This window comes from Eptesicus fuscus, chromosome 21 (genome assembly GCF_027574615.1).
Source record: "Eptesicus fuscus isolate TK198812 chromosome 21, DD_ASM_mEF_20220401, whole genome shotgun sequence".
NCBI lineage: Eukaryota > Metazoa > Chordata > Mammalia > Chiroptera > Vespertilionidae > Eptesicus > Eptesicus fuscus.
In genome coordinates, this window is record NC_072493.1 from 9,558,617 (window position 1) to 9,573,564 (window position 14,948).

Consider the following 14,948-nt stretch of genomic DNA (forward strand, 5'->3'; position numbering starts at 1 on the left):
CATTCTGAGATTCTGGGTGGGCATACATTTTGGGGGCACACTATTTCAACCCACTACAATGGGCAGTATCCAATTGTAAATACCTCTACTTCCTGTTCAGCTTCAGTTTCTGCATGTTTTTAAATAGTGGGTACCCCTATATTGCATTTTGTTCTCTCCCCTGCCTATGACTCATACCCATTGGCTCTTATTCCTGTTCCTTCACCCACCAGGAATATTTCTTTAGTATTCTACGTGGCTAAGTCACACACACAAGTGAATCTGTGCAATGGAGAGTACAACTTGGTTTTTATTTGAACCTTTTCTAGGGCATAGATTGTAACGATGTTCCCGAAGTCAGACAATTAGTAAAATCTGGGCGAGAAGCATAATGGTTATTAGGTCAAAGAGTAAATAGTGATTCCAGGCTGTAGTAAATGAAGGCTGGAGGAACAGTTCATCAATACTATCACAAATCATAGAGTTCCTCTTAATAGTTACATAACTAGGATGGTTTCAATACAGGATTTGAGGTTTACAGTGTTTATGGTGTTCTTTCTCATACTAAAAGGAAGTATGCAATAGACAATGACTTATTTTAGAATCTGTTAGTACTGGCCCATTTTTTAGCCCGTAAGCTCTATTTCAAGGGAATGTTTTCATAGTGTCTACTACCACTGTCTTTATAGAGCAGCATCACATGTTCATAGATATAGTGGTATGTAAAAAGTCTCTCCTGTCATCTACTTCATTTTCCTGCCCTGGTTATACAGGAGGACTCACACCCACAAAGAACCATTTATGTTTTTTTTGCTTGTAACTTGAACTAGCTCATTGTCTCACTAAATATGGGTATAACCAGTTCCTACTATAACTAGAAACTTTATTGTTCAAGTTTTTTTTTTTAACCTACTAAAAGAAGCTTCTGGATATCAGGCCTTAAGATCCTGTCCCCATTTCTTCTTAAAGGGAAAGTTAGAAAGAAAACATTATGAAATGATCCTTTGTGCATAGTGGGCATTCAATCAATATTGATTTCATTAGAAATTCAAAGCAATATTTTGATTCAAGTTGAATTGGAGGAATAAACAAATGGCATTTTCTCAGTGAGGAACAAATAGTGTTGGGACAACACCCCACAAATGTACCAAAATAAATTCCAGATGAATTAAAAATGTACAACTAAAACCACAAAATTACTCAATTAAATGAAAGAATTAAAAATAACATTTGAGTGAGAGAAGTCCTTTCTAAACATGTCACAAAACTCAGAAGTCATGATATAAGAATTCATAGCTTCATCACAATAAAAATAAAACAATTTTTTGTATGGAAAAAATCATCATAATCAAAATAAAAAGTGAGATAGACTGGCAAGTTTTAAAATTCATATCACAAACAAATTGCTAATTTTAATAATATATGGAAAGCTCCTATAAATCAATATATAAAAATTCAATAACCTAATTAAAATAGTTCATAGGAAAAAAATAAAATGACTTTCAAAGACACAATCTCACTCAAAGTAAGAGAAAAGCAAATTAAATCTTCACTGATGTCATTTATCCTTAATATATTGGCAAAATTCCAAAATTATTGATACTACAAGGTATGGTGAAAATTTGGCAAAACAAGTTTTTGTATGCATTGCTGGTGGTGGTGGAAACTGGCACAATCTGCATGGGATACAATTTTCCAGGATCCATTAAAATTATATGCACATACCCTTTGACTTGGCAAGCCCACTTCTATGAATTTATCCCCCAGATCTCACTGCACATATATGAAATGGCAAATGTAAAAGGGTACACACTGCAGTACCCTTGTAATAGTAAAAGACTAGAAATGGCCTAAATGTTTATCATGGTTTATCCAACAATGGGAGAGAAATGACTGAGGACTCTCCTACATAGAAATTCCTTCACTAACCATTGCAGAAAATGAAATAGATGGCAGGAGAGGTCCAGAAAGACCATCAATATATTGTTCAAAAAAATGTTGAGCAAAGATTATAGTGTGCTATTTGTGTAAAAATGGGAGGGGAGTATATGCCTACATGTATTTGCTAGTACCTGCATAAAATATCTCTAAAAGGAAACATAAAAACTGGACAACACAGATTGCCATTGGGTAAGGGCACTTAGACTGGGTAGGTCTAAGACACACAGAGAATTTATACTGTGTACCTTTTGTACTTTCTGAATTCTAAGAATGTAGTCCTTATTTAATAAGTTATTTAAATAACAAATTAAAAATACACGTAGACAAATTCATAACCACATACGCACAGACAAAACTTCATTTGCTATCAGACCTTAGACCAGGATAAGAAAAACATAAGAATGATTAGTAAATCCCCAGCATGCTAGGTTCTTGGCATCATTTAAGGCTACTGGGCCTTGGGAGTTAATGACACATGTTATAATTAGGGTAAATGGAACTCATCAGCCAAACATGTCCATCTCCTACATTCCTAGTACTTACCATGCATATTTGCTGAATGAAAAAATGAAAAATAAAGAATAAACTACTGGTTAAACAGCAAATGGCCTTTGTGGATCATCCCGACTATCAACAAAGTAAAAATAAACATAGTTGAGATACCCAGTAAGCCTCAATATTTGACCTCTACTAACCCTCTGTGAGTTTGGTAAAGTCACTTAAACGGGGAGAGTTGGCTGCCACATTGGCAAATAGGGAGCGTGGACCAGATCATATTTTGTGCTCCTTCCAGTTGCATTTCTCCTTGAAGTATCCTAATTGCAGCATTTTTTTACCAGAGTTTAGGACCAAGCTCTTTACTACAGGGTCATGTCTAAGTCTCCAGCCTGGGAAGACGCCAGAGAGTTCCGGAAGGGATTTTGTTTGAGTATTCTGACATATTTGAAAGCCTGGCTTCTAGTTTTCTATCTCTGTGTTCACCTTCACAGCTTCCACATCATCTCTATGCCCCAAACACACCTGTGTCCCAGGCATACTCCTTTTTTCCCAACTACATACTGAACACTTCTAACTTATTTATCAGCCTTCAACTGAGCTCTTTCCTAAAAAATTTTTTCCTGCAAACTTATTATTTTAGGGCCTGCTTTGACCATTCTTTTCTCTAGATTGGCGACATCCAAACCATCAAAACATCAGTTTCTTCAATGTTTTTAGTCTTATCTCCTACACAAGAGAACCAACTGACTTGGCTAGATTCCAAATAAAGTAGAGTTAGCACATTGTGATCCCTAACAATATGGCTGCTTCCTTCCTCACCATTGCCTATGCAAATTTTCCCAATACCTGTAGGAAGCCTTTACTGACCATTCTAGTCCACATTTATTTGTCTCTCATATAACCTCCTGAAGCCCACACTATCTGTACTCCTCATTTTGATACTCAACAAATATGATCTTGTTTAAATGGAAATCTTTCACTGATTTATCCCAGTAGAACAGAAAAATTTTGAAATGTATGCTATTTTAAAATTTAAAAACAATATCCACAACATTGCATACAGACCTATATGTACATGGTATACATATAAGTAATGTCTTAATGAATAAATAAATATGATATTGAGAAACAATGAGAAAATCTCTCATGGGCTAGAAACAGGTTTCCAGAGAAGCTAAAAGTAGAAACGATTTTTATATTTGCTTTCTATACATCTTTCTTGCAACAGTTCTCAACTCTAGTTGTATATTAGAATCACATGGGCAGCTTTACCAATGCCAGGGCCCCACTCAGAGATTCTGACTTAGCTGGTTTGGTTTGGAGAATTGGTGTTGTGTAAAAACTCGCTGTATAATTCCAGTGTATAGAACCACTGGGAAAGGCTTCCAGAATCTATAATGTTTTATAAATTCCTAATTATATATTTCCATGCATGCTTTCTTTTTAGCTCGTGGCTTTTACATATAATAAATATAGGTGTTATTTCAAGTTACTATATGGCTAACACAGTACAGAAGGAGGACTACTAAAATGTGAACTTTTAGTTTAGAATAGCCTCAGTATGGAGTGTTTGGGGGAAAACAGAAAGATATCCATTGATAATACTGAGACAACAGAGAAGTGGTGGCAGATACTATCCATTCAATGACCATTCTGGCCCTTCTTCCTTGCTAACAAAGTCCAGAATTTTCTTCAGGTGGCAGTGTGCCCATTCTCAGGGGATGGATCATGATTGGCCTAAGTCTATTTGGCAATCTTCTTTGTTTGGTAATCATCTTCCTAGCCTCTGAAGCTAACGTGGCATGTGACAGAGTCACAGCCAATGATATTTATGGGCAAGTGCACTGAGGGGCTCCTAGGAAATAGTTTACTTTCTAAAAAATAGACTGGGCTTATATATACCACCTATTCTCATTTCTCTTCCTGACTGGATACTTTATCAGTTATCACAATAGAGTCACAAGCACAGGGACAAAGGCCATCACACTCGGCAGAACAGAGGACAAAAAGGTTTTGAGTTTGTGATAATACTGTTGAGTGTTTGGAACTATAAACATCCTAACATCCTCTTATTGTGTGAGATAAAAATGTCTTTATTACATACTAATAAAAGTTGACTTTTCTATTATGTGCTGCCAAAAGCATTCTCAACTTAGTCTTAGTCTTGTTAGGTTGTCATCACAAAATCATAGACTAGTGGCTTAAACAACAGAATTTATTTTTTCACAGTTTCAGAGGTTAAAAACTCCAGATCAAAGGTCCAGAAGGGTCAGTTCCTAATGAGGGCTCTCTCCCTGGCTTGCAGGCGGCTGCCTTCTCACTGTATCCTCACATGGCCTTTCCTCGGTGTGTGTGGAAAGAGACACAATAAGCTCTCTTGTGTTTCTTCTTGAAAGGGCACAAATCTCATCATAAGGATCCCACCCCCATGATCTCATAGCAACACCTTGGGGTTCAGGACTTCAACATATGAATTTTGAAGGAACACAAACATTCAGTCAAATACCAACCGAAAGAAGTAAAAGAAAAGCCTTCTCTCTCTCTCTCTCTCTCTCTCTCTCTCTCTCTCTCTGTGTGTGTGTGTGTGTGTGTTTTTAGTCCTCACCCAAGGATATGTTTTTATTGACTTGAGAGAGAGAGAGAGACAGACAGACAGAGAGAGAGACAGAGAGAGAGAGAGAGAGAGAGAGAGAGAGAGACCGAGAGAGAGAGAGACAGAAGAAACATTGATGTGAGAAACATCCATTGGTTGCGGGGATTGAAACTGTAACCATTTTGGTATACAGGATGATGCTCCAACCAACTGAGCTATCTGGTTGGGGCACCTTATCTATGTTTTTAATGGCATTCTTCAGGGTTTGGTGAAAATAATGGAATTACCACAGAGGAGATTGCACAACACATAAATCTGTGACAAAAATACAAAAAAAAAAGGAAACCCCACAAAATAATGACAAAGGTAGGAATCATCTGTCTATGCAGTCACTTAATATTCATTGAATGTCTACTATGTGCGCTGCACATTTTGGGAATTTAAAGGTGAAAGTTACAGGTTTCCAGACCTGTACAATCTATTACGAGAGGGAAGAGACAGAATGACTAATGAAGAAAGAGCATAATATTTATGCCTTAGAGATACAGACTGCTATGGAAGTTCAGTATTAGGGGAGAGACCTTCATGGAAAAAGTGAGATTTGGTGTGACCCTTAGGTTAGCAGGAGGATCTCCACAAAAACCAGATGTGAACTCCTAACCAAAGCCACATGACTAGATGATCTCATCTGTTTTGTGCTGCCTTCTCACAGAATTGACTCTCCTCCTGACCAACTTAGTCATGAATCTGGGACAACGTTTTAATCTTTCTCTTGCTGCTGAGGAGGGTTTGATAATTGCCTGGAGGAAATGTTTCACTATTATCCAGGGTATTAACACTTTGGGGCCAATATCATATTATTTAAACACTTGGCAATGTAACTAACCAACAACTGTGTTAATACATTTATAAAACATAAAAAATCTATTTACTTTGTCATTAGATTCATCGTTAGTATCCTTAACTATTGGAGACATTGGTACTTTAGCCTTTAATAAATTGTTGGGGAGACTGCTGTAATTATGACGGCCAATAAATTTTTGACCCTTTAAAGGGAGCTAATAAAAATTTATGCCCATCTAGATTATGTAATCTCTTCCAAATTTTCATTCATATCTACCATGTATACCAATGACACTTCAACCAGCCTACTTCTAATATTTTGGGGTGAGAGCTTAAATGGAGGTCTACATACCATGTGTATAAATATTTAAAAGTTACATATCAAATGGTAGCATAAAACATGTTCTATCTTCCTACTTTGACAAATATATACTTTCATAAAACACTGGAAGACCATGTTCTAGCTTAGGACTCCTTGGACTTTAGACCATGGCTGTGAGGGGAGTTAGCTTACAGCCCCCAGACTGCAATCCATTTCCCTTCTCTTTCCTTCCTGGCTTTTTCTCTCACTATGAATGGTTTTATGCACACATGTGTGAGCCTTATACCATCACATCCAATATTCATTCCCCAGGGTTACAAACAGTCATCCTTAGTCTACCCCTTGGGTCTAGTGATGTAGACCAGAAGGATGGCCTGAAATCCTTCTGAAATCCTATACAGGTTTCAGAAGCCCACTTGAAATCCTGGAGTGCTGGGTAGTGTAATGTTGTCTAGAGGTGGGGAGTGCTGGTAAGAAATGAGTGGATATCCTCCCTTAGTCTCATGGATTCCTCAAGTCAGAATTGGACTTCCTCTTGCTGAACCTTAGGATTCCCTCCTCTGCTGCTTCTCAGCAATGAGAACTTGTGTGAGTTCTTTAATCTACATGAGCCTCAGTTTCCTAACCTGTATAAGGGGGTCAAGAAGCTGCTGCTACTGCTACTACACATGGATGTTAAAAGGTATAAATAAATATAACAATGTATGTGAGAGTTCTTTGTAAAGGTACCACATACAAGTAATGTATTGTTATTAAGCCATTTTGTTTTCCATTGTACCATGTACTAAATCAAAGGACAAAGCAGCTTCCTGCTGTGCACATGCTTTCACATTCTCATTGACATGTGACCAAAAAAGCAAATATGGAGAACTGATGACAAAGAAGGTAAAGGTTATTTAATATCTTTTAGATTTTATTTTTTCCTAGATCTGCTGCCTGATTTCTCCAGGTCCAGATTGATTTCTTGAAGACCCTGAGTTTGTGCACATGTGCTAATTTGCATGGCTGATCTAGGCCCCCAGATAGATGCCCGGTAAGGGACATTACTCTTTAGCAGCTGTAAGGCGGGGTAACTCCTGCATTAAGCAGGAAGCTGACTGATAGCTCACCAGTTCAGCTAGCAGAGAATATGCAGTGCACCTTTGTGGCAAAAGCAGGCGGCTGAATGAGCAGGGTGTGCCGGGGAATGAATTACACTGTGAGCTTCTGCATCCATAAAAATGAGGCCGCTCTGGGGTCAGGCGGGTGGGTGATGTGTCACAGGGGCAGGTTAAATGGATTCGACCCTCCAGCTCGCTGATTTGAAGCTGACAAAAGGGGCTGTGCAATGGCTCTGGGCTCAGAATGATCTTCCTATTGTCTCTGGCCATTTTGAACCAGAGAATCTCAGGATTTTTCTTTTTTTTAGGATTGTATTTTCCTTCTTCTTCATTTTAAAATACCATTTCATTCCTATTTGCAGAGAAATCCAAATTAGTTTTATTCTCTGGGTAGGGATTTTGGTATACTTGGGGCAAGACCCTCATATATTCATTCCTTTTTAGCATCTTGCTAAATAGAACAAATTGTGCTATTTCAGTTGTTGTTTTTTTTTCTTTTCAAAAGCAATTACTTTCCTATCATTTCTAGACATTCAGGCAGAAGAGTCAGCCTTGATTACCCATCCTTCCACTCCCCTCCCCCTTTCAAGTCCTTCGGCTCCTGCACTGCTGGGGAAGAATTCAATTAAATGAAGTGTCAGTGGAGCTACAATGGTTTCAGGTCAGAAACGTCAGTAAAAAGCAGTGGAGTTGCACTGCCCCCGTGTATGTAAATGTATATATTTATACCACGGATGTCAACTTTCAGGACTCTCCTCCTCTGCTCTTCCCTGATCAAAGATGATTGCTGTGGCAATTACTGCAAAGGAAAAGAAAATCAGGGCCTCCCCTTCATCCTTCTGCTGTTGGAGTTTAATTGCTTGGAACAATGGAACAGGAGTCTTTTTCCTTTGCACACAGCCACGCTTAGGCACACACCAACTTCCATGCATGGCTGTGCTAGGGCACAAACACACATGATGGCAGTGCAGGAAACATTATGTGCCTCTTAGTCCCGAGGCACATACATGTGCACAGAGCTGCCTGCGACACAAAGAAAAACACTGCACTCTCTGGCTAGTTCAATAAGAGCAATGCGTAGTATCTGGCTCACATTAAAAACTAGGTATTTATCTTCCTTTATAAAAGACTTAACAATTTTTAAACCTTTACCAAAGACATACTTATAGCTAACGTTAAAAAGAAAAGAGGAGGAAATGGGGAGAAGTCAAAACAAAATACACAAATACTTCAAATTGCTTTTGCTGTTTAAATCTTCTGTCCATGCAGTCACAGAAGGCCTAGGTCTTTGCACAGACACTTCATATGTTAATACCCCGCTCAGACCCTTTTTTGTTTTGTGTAGGCAGTTATAAGAACAAGTTGAGTATTCTACACTATTCACTGTGTTCTAAACGATCTGTTTTTGTTCTCCCAAGACATGAAGAGGGACTCTAACTTGCATCAACAAATATAAGGAGTGACATTCATATGCAGAGAATTTGAGCTCTCTTTCTAATTAGTTCTGCTAAGTCCAGGCACAGGAAGTGTGTGTGGCTTCAGGCAGGGGTGAGTCCCTGGTCATGGGTAGAACACAGGCTCTAAAGTGTCCACATGGCAGATTTAGGTTTTCCTTTCAGGCTCCCGAGGGCTGTCAGATTTTAAATATTATTATTCGGCCTAATTGGTTTCTCCTTTGATGGCAACAGAATAAAGACAGGGAAAAAAATATCCTCACAAACCCCGTTATTAACACAAAGACACTTGGCTTTGTGTTACAAGCACTAGAAGTTTTCCTTTTTCTTCTTGTGAATTAAGTAGCTAAGGCTGTGTGAGTGAAGCACATGTCCATCCTTTCTAGGACAATGAAGAATAAACACAGCTTTTCAGAAAAAGAAAATTAGATATTTTTTTCTACGGTTGTGATTGTTGAAATTAAAAAAATTTTCCCCCTGAACATTTCAGAAAATAGTGGTGGTAGGTAACCAAGTGCAAACCAAAGATCCCAAAGCACCTTATTTTAGATATTTGGAGATAAATGTGGCTATGTCGGAGGGCTCCACAAATATGCCAAAATGTTACAACTGAACCTCTGATAAAGACTCTTGTTTTTGTTTGTTTTGCTTGTTCTGTTCCTACCCTGACTCTGAACCTAGATTTTGCATTTCTGCCTACCTTCTCCAAAGGCTCACGGTGCGGTGCCTCTTTGCAAACATGTTTAGCTCAAGCTGCGTCCTCCCAGCTGCACGAATGCTGATCAGATCAGACTCTAACCTGCCCTAATTTGCTCATTCTAATAGGGCAGGCAAAAACATAAACAGATAATTATAATATAGGAGAAAGGCCATGTTAAAGGTGATGAGAGAGTACCTTAGAGGGACACGAAGCTTATTTGGAGGGGAGAAAATGACATAGGATCCTGCTCTGAAGGAGGTGATTCCTAAGCCAGAACTAGCCAGCAGGGTACCAGGTACAATCTCCAAAGCAGCCAAAGTCATCTTGTATTTGAAATTACATTTTCAGGTGATTTGATCTCACTTATCCTCATTCTATGGGAAGTCCAATGCCTTTTCGCAAATTCCTAGGTGGTAGTGGCTTGTAGTCCAGTTCCTACTGTACATTTTTTTGTTGTTGTTCATTTGTTAATCCTCACCCCAGGATATTTCCCTCCCCACCACTGCTTTTCAGAGAGAGTGAAAGGGAGAGGAAGAGACAGAAAGAGAGAAACATTGATGTGAGACAGACACATCACTGATTGCCTCCATCACGTGCTCCACGCGGGGCCGGGAAGCGAGTTTACAACTTGACCAGAATCAAACTCGCAACCCTTCAGTCCAGGGGCTCTAACAATGAGCCAAACCGGCCAGGGCCCTACTGTACATTTGACTTCAGGGTCATTGAACTTCCTTTGGCCTGTCCCTTCCCACTGGTCTGTACCAATCCAACTGTGGCACATGGTACTACACAAGTACTTGGCACTTGGTTTGTATGAACCACTCCTGCAGGGTGTTGGTATGAATACCTGGAATTTTGGGGGAATAGGGATTTCACATCACCATATTCTTGCCCTTTCTCAGTTTTCTGTAACTTATTTTTTAAAAATTAAATATATTTTTATTGATTTCAGAAAGGAAGGGAAAGGGAGAGAGAGAAACATCAATGATGAGAGAGAATCATTGATTGGCTGCCTTCTGCACGCCCCCTACTAGGGATTGAGCCTGCAACCTGGGCATGTGCCCTGACCTGGAATGGAACCTGTGACCTCCTGGTACATAGGTTGACAGTCAACCACTGAGCCACACTGGCCAGGCTGTAACTTTTTGCCTTTTTTTTTTTTTGTAGCCCTTCCCTTAGACTCCTCCCCAGCAATAGGGTTTTCTACCTTCTCCATTGCTTCAGCCTGCCTCCGTATACCCAATGTGCATATCCACTGTACTTCAGAAATGCACTTAGTATTCTCTCTTCTAGTAGAGGCTTTTAAATTTCAGTATTTTTCTTCTTCCTCTTCTACTTGTCTCGGAAGAGATATCTTTACTCATGCTGAGGATTATGGAATCATTCCTCGTCACCTCCCAACAGAGTAGGGCCACCCCACAAATAGCTATTACACACCAACTGTGTGCCTTGCTCTGTTTCAGAGGCACTAGGGACACAGCAGGAAACAAAGAGATCCCTTGCCCCCCACAAGGTCAGTATTGTTTCTACTATTTCCCCCTATTTTTCCAAGGAAGTAAAGCATAGTTAATAAATGTCTGTTCAATGAGAGTTCTCCTCTCTCCTTACTCCAGTTCATCAACCCTATGCTCCCATTTAGTGTCCACTCCTCCAATGCCATCAATCTATTCCTGCTGCTAGAACTTTGGGAAGGCTATTTTTAAAGCTAACATTATTGTTCTCTTTTCATTAGCTTTACAAAGTGCTTTATATTCATTTTTTTATTTAATCCTCACAAAAATCCAATTAGTAATAATATCATTTTTGTTTTATGAATTAATAAACAGGAGCTTAAAGCCTTTCATTTTCTTGCCCCATAACTGGTCTATACCTATTGAAATCCTGCCCTCCCTTCATACCCAATCCTGAATCATGTGATCTTTCAGACTGTGAAATTCTACATTGCTCTAACCTAATCTACTATCTACATTAAATATATTTTTCTGACTATTAGATTATAAGCTCTTAAGGGTTCATCTTCCGATCCATTCTGTTGCTTGCAAAATAAAGCATCAGTATATATATCTTTGAATTAATTTAAGTTAAATAATCAGAGCAAATGGCTTATCCAAAAAAGAAGTTAAAGGTCACTTGAATTATCTGTATCTACTAGAAAATTCAGAATAGTGACCTGGATAAAACCAGAATTTTGAAGTAATTTTGAATACTATATAATAACTGTATGGTGTGAAGCAACATGGCCCTGGACTATTTGGGGCTAATCTGCACTAATGTAGGAATAACATAATATTGCAGAAGTTACAAAACTAAAAATAGAAATTAGCCAAAGGCAGTGGTTACCTGTACATGTGTCTAATTTTCTTCTTTTTGTCCGATGACAGTGAAGCTGTGACAAAACGTTTTGTCAAAGAAGAGTCACCAAGGCCTCCCATAGAATTCCACTAAAGGTAAGGGTTAGAGAGATTATAGGTGTCTGGTCTGTTTCCTTTGATAAAGCTAAAGTCTCTCTCTTTCTCCTTCATGCCACATAATCAATATTTACTTTATGTATCTATAGATAGATAGGTACATAGAGATAAGTATCAATGCTTAGTATAGGTGAAGATATGAGAGAAAAAATAAAACAAGAAAAGACAGAGTTAACTACTGGAACAGAAGCATGTAAAAGGAAGTGGTAGAATATGGACAGAGGACTTAATAAAGAGAATATAGTTAATTTTTACTGAGCCTATTAGTCATTTAAAAAACCCCACAACTTTGCCTCATTGATTTTCATGTTCATTAGGTCACCCATTTGCTGGCTGGTGCGTTGATTCCTTTTGAAAAATATTTCTTTATTCAGCTGTTTTGAACCTCTGTAATTTTGTGTTATGTGTTGTATGAATCAAATGCCAGATCGAGCAATGTTTTCATTATGAAAATGTGGTTAAAACAGTCTCAAAAAGGTTATAAATTGTATATAGTCAGGAAAAAAAACTTTTATGCAACATGCCTCAACCATAAAGATGATGACCACTCTGAGGGGTACTCAAGGCTTTCTAGCAACAGTTTTCAGGTTATTCAGCCTTCAGTGTGATGGATAGTTTCCATTTGTCCCTCCAGATCTACTCTGCATCTGTCTCCACTATGCTCTATGTTAAGGAAGCTGACCTCTACCGACTGTATCAGCTCTCCCCTTACCTCTGGCTTCTAGTTGGTTGAGCTAAAGGGGATCAGTGGGAGGGTGAAGCTCTGCTCCCTTTGTGTAGGTCACTTGAGGGCAGCTGTATTCTTTGATTGAAAGTCACAACTCCTCCCAAGATGTCCTCTACCCAACTCTCTTCCTTCTCACCTATAAGCCTAGGGGGTGGTGACAGCTTCCCTGTTTTCCATTGCTGCAGGACACTGTACTATCCCTTGCTATTACCTGCACTGCTGCCTAAACCTTTATAAGTGGGTGCTTTAGTACACCCTCCTTGAATTCTTACTCTGAGTATGACAGCTGTTTCTTGCTGGGATCCTGACTGAAATATTCAGGTACTTATTTAAAATGAATTCTTTTTTTTTTTTTTTAATTTCTTTATTGATTAAGGTGTCACATATTTGTCCTCATCCCCCCATTCCCATCCCACCCCTCTCCCCACGCATGCCCCAATCCCCTGTTGAACTTAACCGTTGGATAGGCTTATATGCATGCATACAGGTCCTTTGGTTGAACTCTCCCCCTCCCCCCCACCCTCCCCCTACCCTCCCGTATCCTCCCTCTGAGGCCCGATAGTCCGATCGATGCCTCCTTGCTTCTGGTTCTGTTCTTGTTCCTCAGTCTATGTTGTTCATCATTTCCTCTAGATGAACGAGATCAAATGTCACTAGATATATACTAATAAGAACTGAATGTGAGACGAGCAATAATATTTATGCTGACAGGCAAATGAATCAATCTGTAGCGAGCTTCCCCCTGGACCAACAGTTCTTTTGAGACCCAATTTCGATGTCCAGTAGTTCCTTATGTGTACATGTCATCACTGACCCCTCAGCTCTGGATGGTGGACAAATGGTGGTAATGGAGGTCTGACTCCCTCTGGTTTGGTCTCGGCCGATCCCAGGGGCACGGCGTCACCTGGACTAAGGGGCATGTGGCTTCACCCATACCCAAGGGGCGCGTGGTCTCACCCGGGACTGGGACCCAGCCTCACCCGGATGGATCCAGGGGCGCACGGCCTCACCCGGACCCAGGATCTGGCTTCACCCATACCCAAGGACACTTGGCCTCTCCCAGACCCAGGGGCACGTGGCCTCACCCGGGCTTAGTTGCACAAGGCCTCACCTGGATCCAGGGACACATGGTCTCTCCCGGACCCAGGGACGCTTGGCCTCTCCCCGACCCAGGGCCACTTGGGCTCACCTGGGCCTAGGTGCACGAGGCCTCATCCGGATCCAGGGACGCATGGTCTCACCCGGACCCAGGGACGCTTGGCCTCTCCCCGACCCAGGGCCACTTGGGCTCACCCGGGCCTAGGTGCACGAGGCCTCACCCGGATCCTGGGACACATGGTCTCACCCGGACCCAGGGATGCTTGGCCTCTCCCAGACCCAGGGCCACTTGGGCTCACCCGGGCCTAGGTGCACGAGGCCTCACCCGGATCCAGGGACACATGGTCTCACCCGGACCCAGGGACGCTTGGCCTCTCCCAGACCCAGGGCCACTTGGGCTCACCCGGGCCTAGGTGCACGAGGCCTCACCCGGATCCAGGGACACATGGTCTCACCCGGACCCAGGGACGCTTGGCCTCTCCCCGACCCAGGGCCACTTGGGCTCACCCGGGCCTAGGTGCACGAGGCCTCACCCGGATCCAGGGACACATGGTCTCACCCGGACCCAGGGACGCTTGGCCTCTCCCAGACCCAGGGCCACTTGGGCTCACCCGGGCCTAGGTGCACGAGGCCTCACCCGGATCAAGGGACACATGGTCTCACCCGGACCCAGGGACGCTTGGCCTCTCCCAGACCCAGGGCCACTTGGGCTCACCCGGGCCTAGGTGCACGAGGCCTCATCCGGATCCAGGGACACATGGTCTCACCCGGACCCAGGGACGCTTGGCCTCTCCCAGACCCAGGGCCACTTGGGCTCACCCGGGCCTAGGTGCACGAGGCCTCACCCGGATCCAGGGACACATGGTCTCACCCGGACCCAGGGACGCTTGGCCTCTCCCCGACCCAGGGCCACTTGGGCTCACCCGGGCCTAGGTGCACGAGGCCTCACCCAGATCCTGGGACACATGGTCTCACCCGGACCTAGGGACGCTTGGCCTCTCCCCGACCCAGGGCCACTTGGGCTCACCCGGGCCTAGGTGCACTAGGCCTCATCCGGATCCAGGGACGCATGGTCTCACCCGGACCCAGCGACGCTTGGCCTCTCCCAGACCCAGGGCCACTTGGGCTCACCCGAGCCTAGGTGCATGAGGCCTCATCCGGATCCAGGGACACATGGTCTCACCCGGACCCAGGGACGCTTGGCCTCTCCCAGACCCAGGGCCAC